We start from the raw sequence: 9,090 nt of genomic DNA on the forward strand, positions 1-9,090 counted from the left end.
ACGCCAGACAAGCTTTATCTTGGTCACAAAATTTGATTAATTATTTTTCTTCCCTATATAAAATAAAAACTCATTTTAAACCCCCTTGTCTAGTCTATATATTGTACGATATGTCCAGATATGTCCAATTATACTATATGATACGATACACGCCAATATATTATACAATTCATTAACAATACTAATATGTCCTTACAATAAGAAATTTTTTGCACAATACTAACACCTTTAATGATGATTTTTCCTTTTGAGGGATGATGTTAGGATTACCCAATATTTGATTTTGAAAGGAGATTATATGAACCTATAGTACGTATATAACAAAGGGATTGTTATGTTGTCGTTATATATACAAAGTACAAACAAGATTAAACTGCTATCAAAATATTCCATTACAATAGAAAAACTGAATATCACAGAAAAGATTTAAAACATTGCCCCAGCCACATGCATAAACTGGAAGCAAGACAGCAAAAATGATTTACATACCCTTCGCTTCTCTTTTCTTTCTTTTCCTTTGGTTTAATGGAGAGACTAAAGCCCAAAGGAACAATCTATACCAAAGTATAAATAATAGTACAGGGGCATGGTACCAACAAGAATGAGGAAATGTAACTGTTACTAATAGTATGATAAACAAAAACCTAATGGAATGCTGCAACTTCTTCCACGAAGTGTTTCAGTAGGTTTTCGATGCTCATTACCGAGTGATCTGCCTTGTCTCTCACCCGTACGCTCACCTGGAAAAATGATACAATGTTTAATATGCTACCTGAAACCCAGCATGACTAATGATAATAAACCATCTAGCAACACAGTGGGTGTGCTCAGTATGGTAAACTATAAGCCATCTCTTGATATACAATGGCAAACTCGGCCAACAGCACCACCCCCCCCCCCCCAACAAAAAAAAAAAAAAAAAACAAAAAGGCCAAATTTAGTTATATTACAAATTGGTGAACCCCAAAAAATTTAAAGCCTCATGACCTAATGATGCAAATCATGGGAATCAAAATACAATTGAATTGTATTTGTATCATAGTTTTACAGGAAAATGGGCAATGGATAATTTATCAGATTTGCAGATTTCTAATCTTGTGATTTGACACTTTTTAGCAAGTATAATTTTTTTTATTAGAAAGTCCGTAAGAGGACTGCTCTAGTTCAAATTACAGGTCATTTACCAAGCGCTTACATAATAGAATCCCCACAACTTTCTTCTGATTTTCTTCTTTTATTAGTCCAGAATTAACACAAAATTCATTTAAAAAGCCCAAGCATATGCACGCACCAACATGTTACACAGACTGATTTTCAAAGCAAAATCTTTTCAAATCACAACTATCTAATAGGGTAAATTACAAAAAATAACATGATAAGTGTATAGGTAGGAACCTGTCCAGTGTTGTTTCCTCCTCACCAACAACCAATATATAGTTGTACTGCGCTAACTGAGCTTCTCGCACCTGCAGGAAGCTAAAACTATCAGTAAACGAATAGCATTCTCTTACTTTTACCCTCATTGTAGAGAAGCAAACAAGTAAAATAAAATAGACGTTTTTTTTTTTAAAGGCAGGCCCCACTCAAAACCATAATAGGGAAGCTAAGAAGGGAAAACAAAGCTAGTAAAAATTTTAAGCAAACACCATTTACAGGCAAAACAGTTGTTGGATATAGGAATCCAAATAAATAAATAAAACAAAGCAAGGCAGGAGATTAGTTGCACCTTTTTCTGGATCTTTCTAACAGTTGTATCAACATCAACATGATAACCAGCTTTAAATATCTCATCTTGCACCTGCAGAAACACAACAAAAGAATTATAGATAAAAACAAAAGAGAGCCTCAAATATTTTACTCATGAGTGCATCTCCCACTCAAGCAAGTGAACAATTTACAACTCTAAATATTAAATATAACACAGCTACTTAATATAACCAAGTAGCAAGTTTTTTTCTGAAAGCCATTACCCTTAGCCGTCATTTCAAGATTTCTGACAAACATGGAAAACAAAATAGCCCAGAGATCAATATTATTAACATCCATATAATCCTGCGGGTTTGGATCGCGGTGCAATTAGCTCCATCCCCCTCACAATTTTTTTTTACCATTCTCATTTTTTAACTTCAAATTTTTACTTTTTCACTTTTTTTTATAATGGCTGAGATTAAAAGTTGCTTTTTTCAACTTTAAATCTCAGCCATTCACAGTTTTTGCATCTGATCTCAATCATAATCCAGCAACCTACTGCTTATTTGTAGGGTACATGAACAAAACTAAAGCAACATACTACTTAACACAACTGGACCTTCTACCATAAGATTTCCAGCAACTCAAGTTTGATATGAGATTGGCCCATTAAAAGGTGCAAAATAGCAGTCTAAATTATCCCTCCATCACAAATTATTGAACCCCTACTCCATTTTGGATGTTCCAAAATGTAGTCCTCTTTGAAAAGACAATAAGTGATTTCCTAACTACCATTTCTTTATTCAAAAAAAGTCAAGACCATTCTTCCACTAGAGTTCAAATTAATGAGGGTACTTTTGGAAACTCGTACTTTTTTAACTAAAAGACACCTATTAATGATGTTCCATAAAAAAATAAAATAAAATAAAATAAACAAAGGGAGGGGGGTTTTTAAAAGGACTGACAATATGGACGGATGTAGTAATAACTTGAGTCTGAGCTCATCACACTAAGCACAACCCAGCTTGTTCGCATGGGTATTCAACCACTGCACAAAATATCCAAAAAATAATTACTACTGAAAAGAATACAGAAAAACTACCTTTAGTGCATATGGCTGAGATTTCTCTGACACAGGGCAAACAATTGCTTGGCATGGACTAAGCCAGAAAGGCCATTTTCCTTTGTAGTGCTCCAACAATATAGCAAACATACGCTCAACAGACCCTAGAATGGCTCTGTGTATCATAACAGGTGTCTCCCTCTTGGCTTCATCCTCTGCAGAGTAATACAATTCAAAACGAGCAGGAAGCTGGAAGTCAAGCTGCAAACATAGACATTCATCTATTTAGTGATAATTCTGCATTATAACATAGCTGCAGGAAAGACAATACAAATAAAAGTGAACACCATAAACCTGTAATGTTGCACACTGGAATTTCCTATTCAATGCATCAGATACACTAATATCTATCTTTGGACCATAAAATGCACCGTCTCCTTCATTTTTCTGCACAACATGACTCACAGCATAAGCATTCAGAGTTAAAGTGAAAACAGAAAGGGGATATAGAGGATATGCTTAAAACAAAGATCAAGAGATAATAACCAACGTCAAATCTGTCACAGATCAGATGTTCTATAGTATGGTTTTGTGAATGAAAATTAGTCATGTTATATTTGAAAACACCAAAAATTTTCAACATTTTTCATGGTACAAGAAATATTCTAAATGCTTAAGAAGAGAAATTTTCACAACAATTTGGTGCAAGAATGAAAAGAATATAGAGTTGATAATATAGTGACAATATAAAATGATGAGTTGATAGAATCAAGTCTTCAACTAAGGTGGAAATGAACCACAGACTACCACCATTTAATAAATATATAAGAGGCAGGAATATTTCTTGGATTCAATCATGCAGCCAGTTGAATAGTCAACTGGAAGAGAGGTTTGATTTTCTTTGCATGGTCCTATCCTTGACAAGAAAAGAGCAGTGGACTGCACTCCTGTGAACTATAACTCTTTGACTAAATGTTGCTTTGGTACTAAAATATGTTACAAACACAACCAATGAGTACCTTGCAGAATCCTCTTTAAAAAGTTTCATTGGCTGCTTGTCAAGCAAGGCAAACAATTCTCCTCCAGGGCAAAAGTCTGTTATCAAACAAACGTGTGTAGAGGTCTGAGGAGATAAAGAGACATCAGTATACTCAAATGTATAACAAATCAGTACTATTAACCAACAATGAGAATTCCAAATGGCATCAAATTAAGGGCTACTCCACTAATGGATTAACTTAGATAAAAGAGAAGGATACACAGAAGTCATATCAAGTGTTTTATTCTCAAACAAGAAACTGGAATAATCCAGTAGTAAAGCTAGGACACCCCCTCCCCCAACCCCAGCCCCTCCTTTTCTGTATTTCTTGCCAAATACATCTAGACACTATTTTTTGTTATTACTATTGCTTGTCCATTATGTAATTCAGAACTTCTACAAGGGTGATCATATTTGTTAAATACTCCTAATACGAATCCAATACTTGATTGAAAAATTGAAAATAATAATTTTTAAATCTGGAAACTATAAGAAATAATTATTAGATATTCTTGGATACATATAAAAAAAATCTTAAATACTACAAAACAACCTTTTTCGGTATAGAGAAGAAATATTAGGTAAGTGAGAAAGGTTTGAAACATAGATCTAGTCCACTTGTTATGACTGAATGACAAAGCCAGGAGCAGTAGGGATTGAACCTCAACCTTAGCCCTGGCAAAGATAGAAAAAGAGAGACAAGGGCACCGGCTGCCTAGTCTATTCATTTTAGGAATGCTTGTGTGATTATATCAGTTATAGTAGTGTTAGTGTGTTTGTGAGCTTGAACAAAGCCATATAAGTCCACTTGAATCTTACATGTATTTGATCAGCTCACAGGCTGCAATTCTGATTTCCTTTATCCTCAAATTCATATTATAGATGCATTCATGCGTCAACTACACATACATGCATGTGTATGCATGCATAAGTAATTGAGCATAGAGATTAAGCCTGTTGTGAAAACTCACCAGTTCCTTTATTTACCATCGGCTAAAGTTAGTAAGATAAAATTACCATTACAAAATTGAGTAGACCTGAAATGAAGTGTAGAGTGTGGAAGAAAAGGATGATCTAGTAGAGAAATGATTTCCCTCTCAATGCATGCTCGGTGAACCTGTACAGCACCCACAAAAATATGACCATTAGAAAAATGAGTAAAATGAACTGACTCTTTTGGTAAGACTAAAAAAAATTCCATACCTATGCATGTTCATGTGTATGGCTGATATGCATGAATGCAGCATATATCAAAATTCCTTTGTAAACATCACCAACAATATGTAGATGCAAAAATAATAGAATTGTATTTATAGCAGTATAAAAATTGATAGCTTAATATCCTTAAGAAAACATGATATTTGATTAGAGTAGGCATTGTATTAACAAAAAATGTGTTGGCTGGTGCAACCTCCGCCACTATATGGACGAAAACCTTAAGTTTAATATAAACACATGTAATTGCAATTACTTGGTAGGTCATGATGTCCATTATTAAAATGGGATGCATATATAGCATAAGTGTTCCAATTTATGGAAAGAATTTATTATAGATGGCACTTTTTATTTCATCATTAGCTGACTAATTTTAAGAAAAAAACTGCAACAGGGAATAATAGGCTGGTTCCTTGAAGCTTAATATGTTCACTGTGAAGATTTAATCCATGGCCATGGACCATAGAGGATGAAGTCTTTCAACCCCAGAACTAATAAAGGAATGGTAATCCCATTGATTGATGACTTAGCTTCATTTGGCAAAATAGGGTATTTCAAAACAAGCTTCTTGACACTTAAATCATCAATCTAGGCAAAGTGACTAGTGACAGATAGATTGATTTCACTAAAAATTTAAAAACTTCCGAACATATAAGAATTTTTCTTTCACATACATATTTAAAATGTTTTTAGTTGTGCATATATGCGTCTTTGCATTTATGGGAGTTAATGAAATTCATGAAACTTTCAAATGTAAGAGAAGGCCACAGGTTCTAAACCTTTTTTTTTCTTGATAAATTAGACGCCTACCTGATGGGTCTTGAATTGACGACCTCAACCCCACTTGCTCTTACAAGGGGAGGAGGTGCTATTTGAGCAAAAATTCTAAGCCACATAATCATGAAACCAACTACTCTTTTGTAGACTCAATATAAGTCATCAGGATTTATTTGACACCAAAAAAAAAAAAAAAAAAAAAGGTGAAAGGATTTTGAAAGAAATATTCTCTTTTGTTACATTGATTTCAAATAGAAAGGAAATGGGCTATGTATCTTTAAACAGTCAAATAACAATTCTCTTATATATTCATACCTTGTTACGGTTAAGCATTATTGACTTTTCCATTGCCTTCATAGCATATAGTTCACCTGTGCCTTGCAATTCCACCAAATGAACACTGCAACAAAAACCACAGTAATTTAATCATAAAGAAGAGCAAAGAATCCAATTTTTACTTTAATGCTGTTGATGTTAAGCAAGACCTTTGTGTGACCTGGAGAAAGACAACAATTTTAAAGCACACGAGTGAATTCTAAAGCACAAGTGAATCACTGAGTGTAAAACAAGAGAGTAATAAATCAATCTTCTTCAAGCTATAACAGATCAGTAGACAACAAATGATTTCAGATCTCATTGGATAGGTGAATGTAGCAGAGATTTCACCAAGGGTTAGGGTTGGCTGACACTGTCCTTAAGTTTTGAACATGACACAAAGGGCTAGGGGCATTACATTTGGTATCAGAACTCATTGTTCTGCATCATATTGACAGATCCATTCAAGCTGTCCAGGATTCTGTTCAGTTCCATCAGCTAAAAATCAAAATAGGTTTGAACACTTGCATACACGCTAAAAAGGATAATGAATAGAAAATATCATTAATGCTGACAAATAAGATTGGAATACACACAAAATTAGACAGGCAATAATTTGGAAGTCGTATCTAATCATGTCACAACAAGTTCTGTGCATGAAGAGAAATCTATGACAATCACATCTGCATTAAACTCACTGTACCTGCCAGTATCTCCACAACCCAATGGCCTTATGGGCTTAAAATGACGTAGCCCAATTTTTTCACCACGTGCAGTGATCTAAGAAGCACAAAGGGATTGAAGGGAAGGAAGATTGAGATATTAGTAAAGGAGACAGCTGCAAGATGCCAAAATTTACATAACCGGAACATAAACTGCATAAATGGACTTGAACACATATCAGTATGTGATTATAACTATTCAAAGCCTGCAGATTCTACCACAGAAACTAAGATAAATGATACACATAAAAAATTATCACTTACATAAATGATACACATAAAAAATTATCACTTACATTAGTAAAATTTTAATAAATTACACCTTGTCTAAAAAACTTAAGCTATTAAGTAGAGAGGTCAAACATGGTATCGAGGAAGTAAATAAATTTAATATAATGTTGACTATTTGTCGTTAAGTCACAAAAGTCTTTTATTTTTTTTTTGTTAGGCAACATATTCATGCACCCAAGGGGGATTCAAGCCTCCACATTCACCCACCACCCCCATGCTTATTAGGTAGTGGAGGTGCCAATTGGCCCAAAGGCCACGCATTTGTCACAAATGCTAAAACTACTAAGTGGAGAGGCCAACTAACTTCCCAACTAGTATATAAATCCATATCATATTATACACCTAATCGATGTGGAATCTTTAGCTTTCCCTCTCGAGCAAGATCAAAACTGCATGAGTACCTCAAAATAGAAACGTCTCTCATTATAAGTGGGGCCAAACATGTGTTCATTTGAAGTTAAGTGGCAGGAATAAAGTTGATAGATAACCAATTTGGCACTCTCTAAGAAATGCCATGTAGTAAGAAAAATCTTCAGGTTTATTTAATGCCTGCAATTCAACAGAAATGGCTTCNATATATTTTAGTAAGAAATTAAACTTTAAAACAAGATAGATGGTTTATTTTATGGGAAGGTAGATGATTTACTTTCGTATAAATAGAAAACGTGACATGTACAACTAAATAAGAAGGACAGAACTTAAGTACAATATTTTAAATGCTGTTCTTTAGGTTTCTTTTTAAGATTTAACCATATGATTATTTAACTAAGAAATATACTTCTATCATATGAGAAAAAATCCACATGATAGAATCTTAAGAAAAGAATCTAAGGAACAACACCTAAGCACTGTACCTAAGTCTTGCTTAAATAAGAATGATCTATTTCCTAAAAAAAAATGATCTAGATATAACAAGATAACAAAAAAGAAAAGAAAAAGAATGATCTAGATATAATAAGATAACATATGTATTTAAGTCCTATTGAATTTAGATATTATATTGATTGACATATTTTGAAGAAGTGATCACCATGGTTGACTCTTTACGGCAACTTCATCATTGAAGCTCAAATACTGGCTCAATTTTTCTGGGCTCATTTATTCTTTCATGTAAAATACTTTTAATTTTTAGCATCTTGCCTTTTGTATTAATTTGTTTATAACAAAACTAGCTTAAAAAAAAAGAACGTTTAGGTTTTTGTCACATATTTAGTATAAAAATTACTAAAAATATATATTTTTATTATATTTAGAAAATAAACTACCGAAATTACGGAATGCCAAATAGATGCTTATCACATTTATTAGTTAGGAGATAAATTATACGGTCCTCATGGTAGACTGCGTCACTTATTCACCATTTTACTAAAAGACTCTCACCTGTTTAAAATTGCTTAATAAATAGTCAGTTTATATTTAATTTTTTTTTCTAATTTAGCAATTTTAAACAAATGAGTCTTTTAGTAAAGTAGTAGATAAGTGACATAGTCTAATACGAGGATCTTATAATTTATAGAGCTTTAAAGAAGCTCAAGATTTAAAACTTGTGGATCTTTATTCCTTTGTACTTGATTGAATTGAATTAATAAAATCACCTTACTCTCTTAAAAATAAAACAGATTTGACATTTTTTTTGTTGTTGATAAGATTTGACATATTTTTGTACCCATACAATTATACAAAGATCTAGAAATGTACAATTGGTGTTTAGTGAGAAAAAAAATGTACAATTGGTAAGGTACGGTATTTATGTCAAAGTTTCATTAACAATCTCCACCAATCTAATGACCGATTGGATTATTTTTTTCCTTTTCTAGAAAGAGTGAAGCATTAAGACCTAATAAGTCTTTCTGGATTGTTTCCAATCTTTTAAAGGTCAATAATTTAAGTAAATATAAAATGAAAGCATGCTCACAAAATTCTCAATCACTTTCATTCTTAATGAAGTACCAAAAAAGAAAGAAAGAAAGAGTGAAGCA

At 32.9% G+C, this 9,090-nt stretch overlaps 1 long non-coding RNA gene and 1 pseudogene across 1 annotated transcript; both read right to left on the reverse strand.

Moving 5' to 3' along the window:
- Positions 1 to 535: 535 nt before the first annotated feature.
- Positions 536 to 3,362, reverse strand: LOC136063144 (threonine--tRNA ligase, mitochondrial 1-like; annotated as a pseudogene).
- A 404-nt stretch (positions 3,363 to 3,766) lies between these two features.
- LOC136063147 (uncharacterized) lies at positions 3,767 to 7,006 on the reverse strand. Its single transcript, XR_010624843.1, has 4 exons — positions 6,802 to 7,006; positions 6,099 to 6,183; positions 4,829 to 4,908; positions 3,767 to 3,875 (listed from the first exon to the last, which is right to left on the reverse strand). It is a non-coding gene; the product is annotated as an uncharacterized LOC136063147 (long non-coding RNA).
- Positions 7,007 to 9,090: the final 2,084 nt, after the last annotated feature.

The sequence above is a fragment of the Quercus suber genome, unplaced genomic scaffold, assembly GCF_002906115.3.
Source record: "Quercus suber isolate HL8 unplaced genomic scaffold, Cork oak 2.0 scaffold_491, whole genome shotgun sequence".
In the NCBI taxonomy this organism is placed as follows: Eukaryota; Viridiplantae; Streptophyta; class Magnoliopsida; order Fagales; family Fagaceae; genus Quercus; species Quercus suber.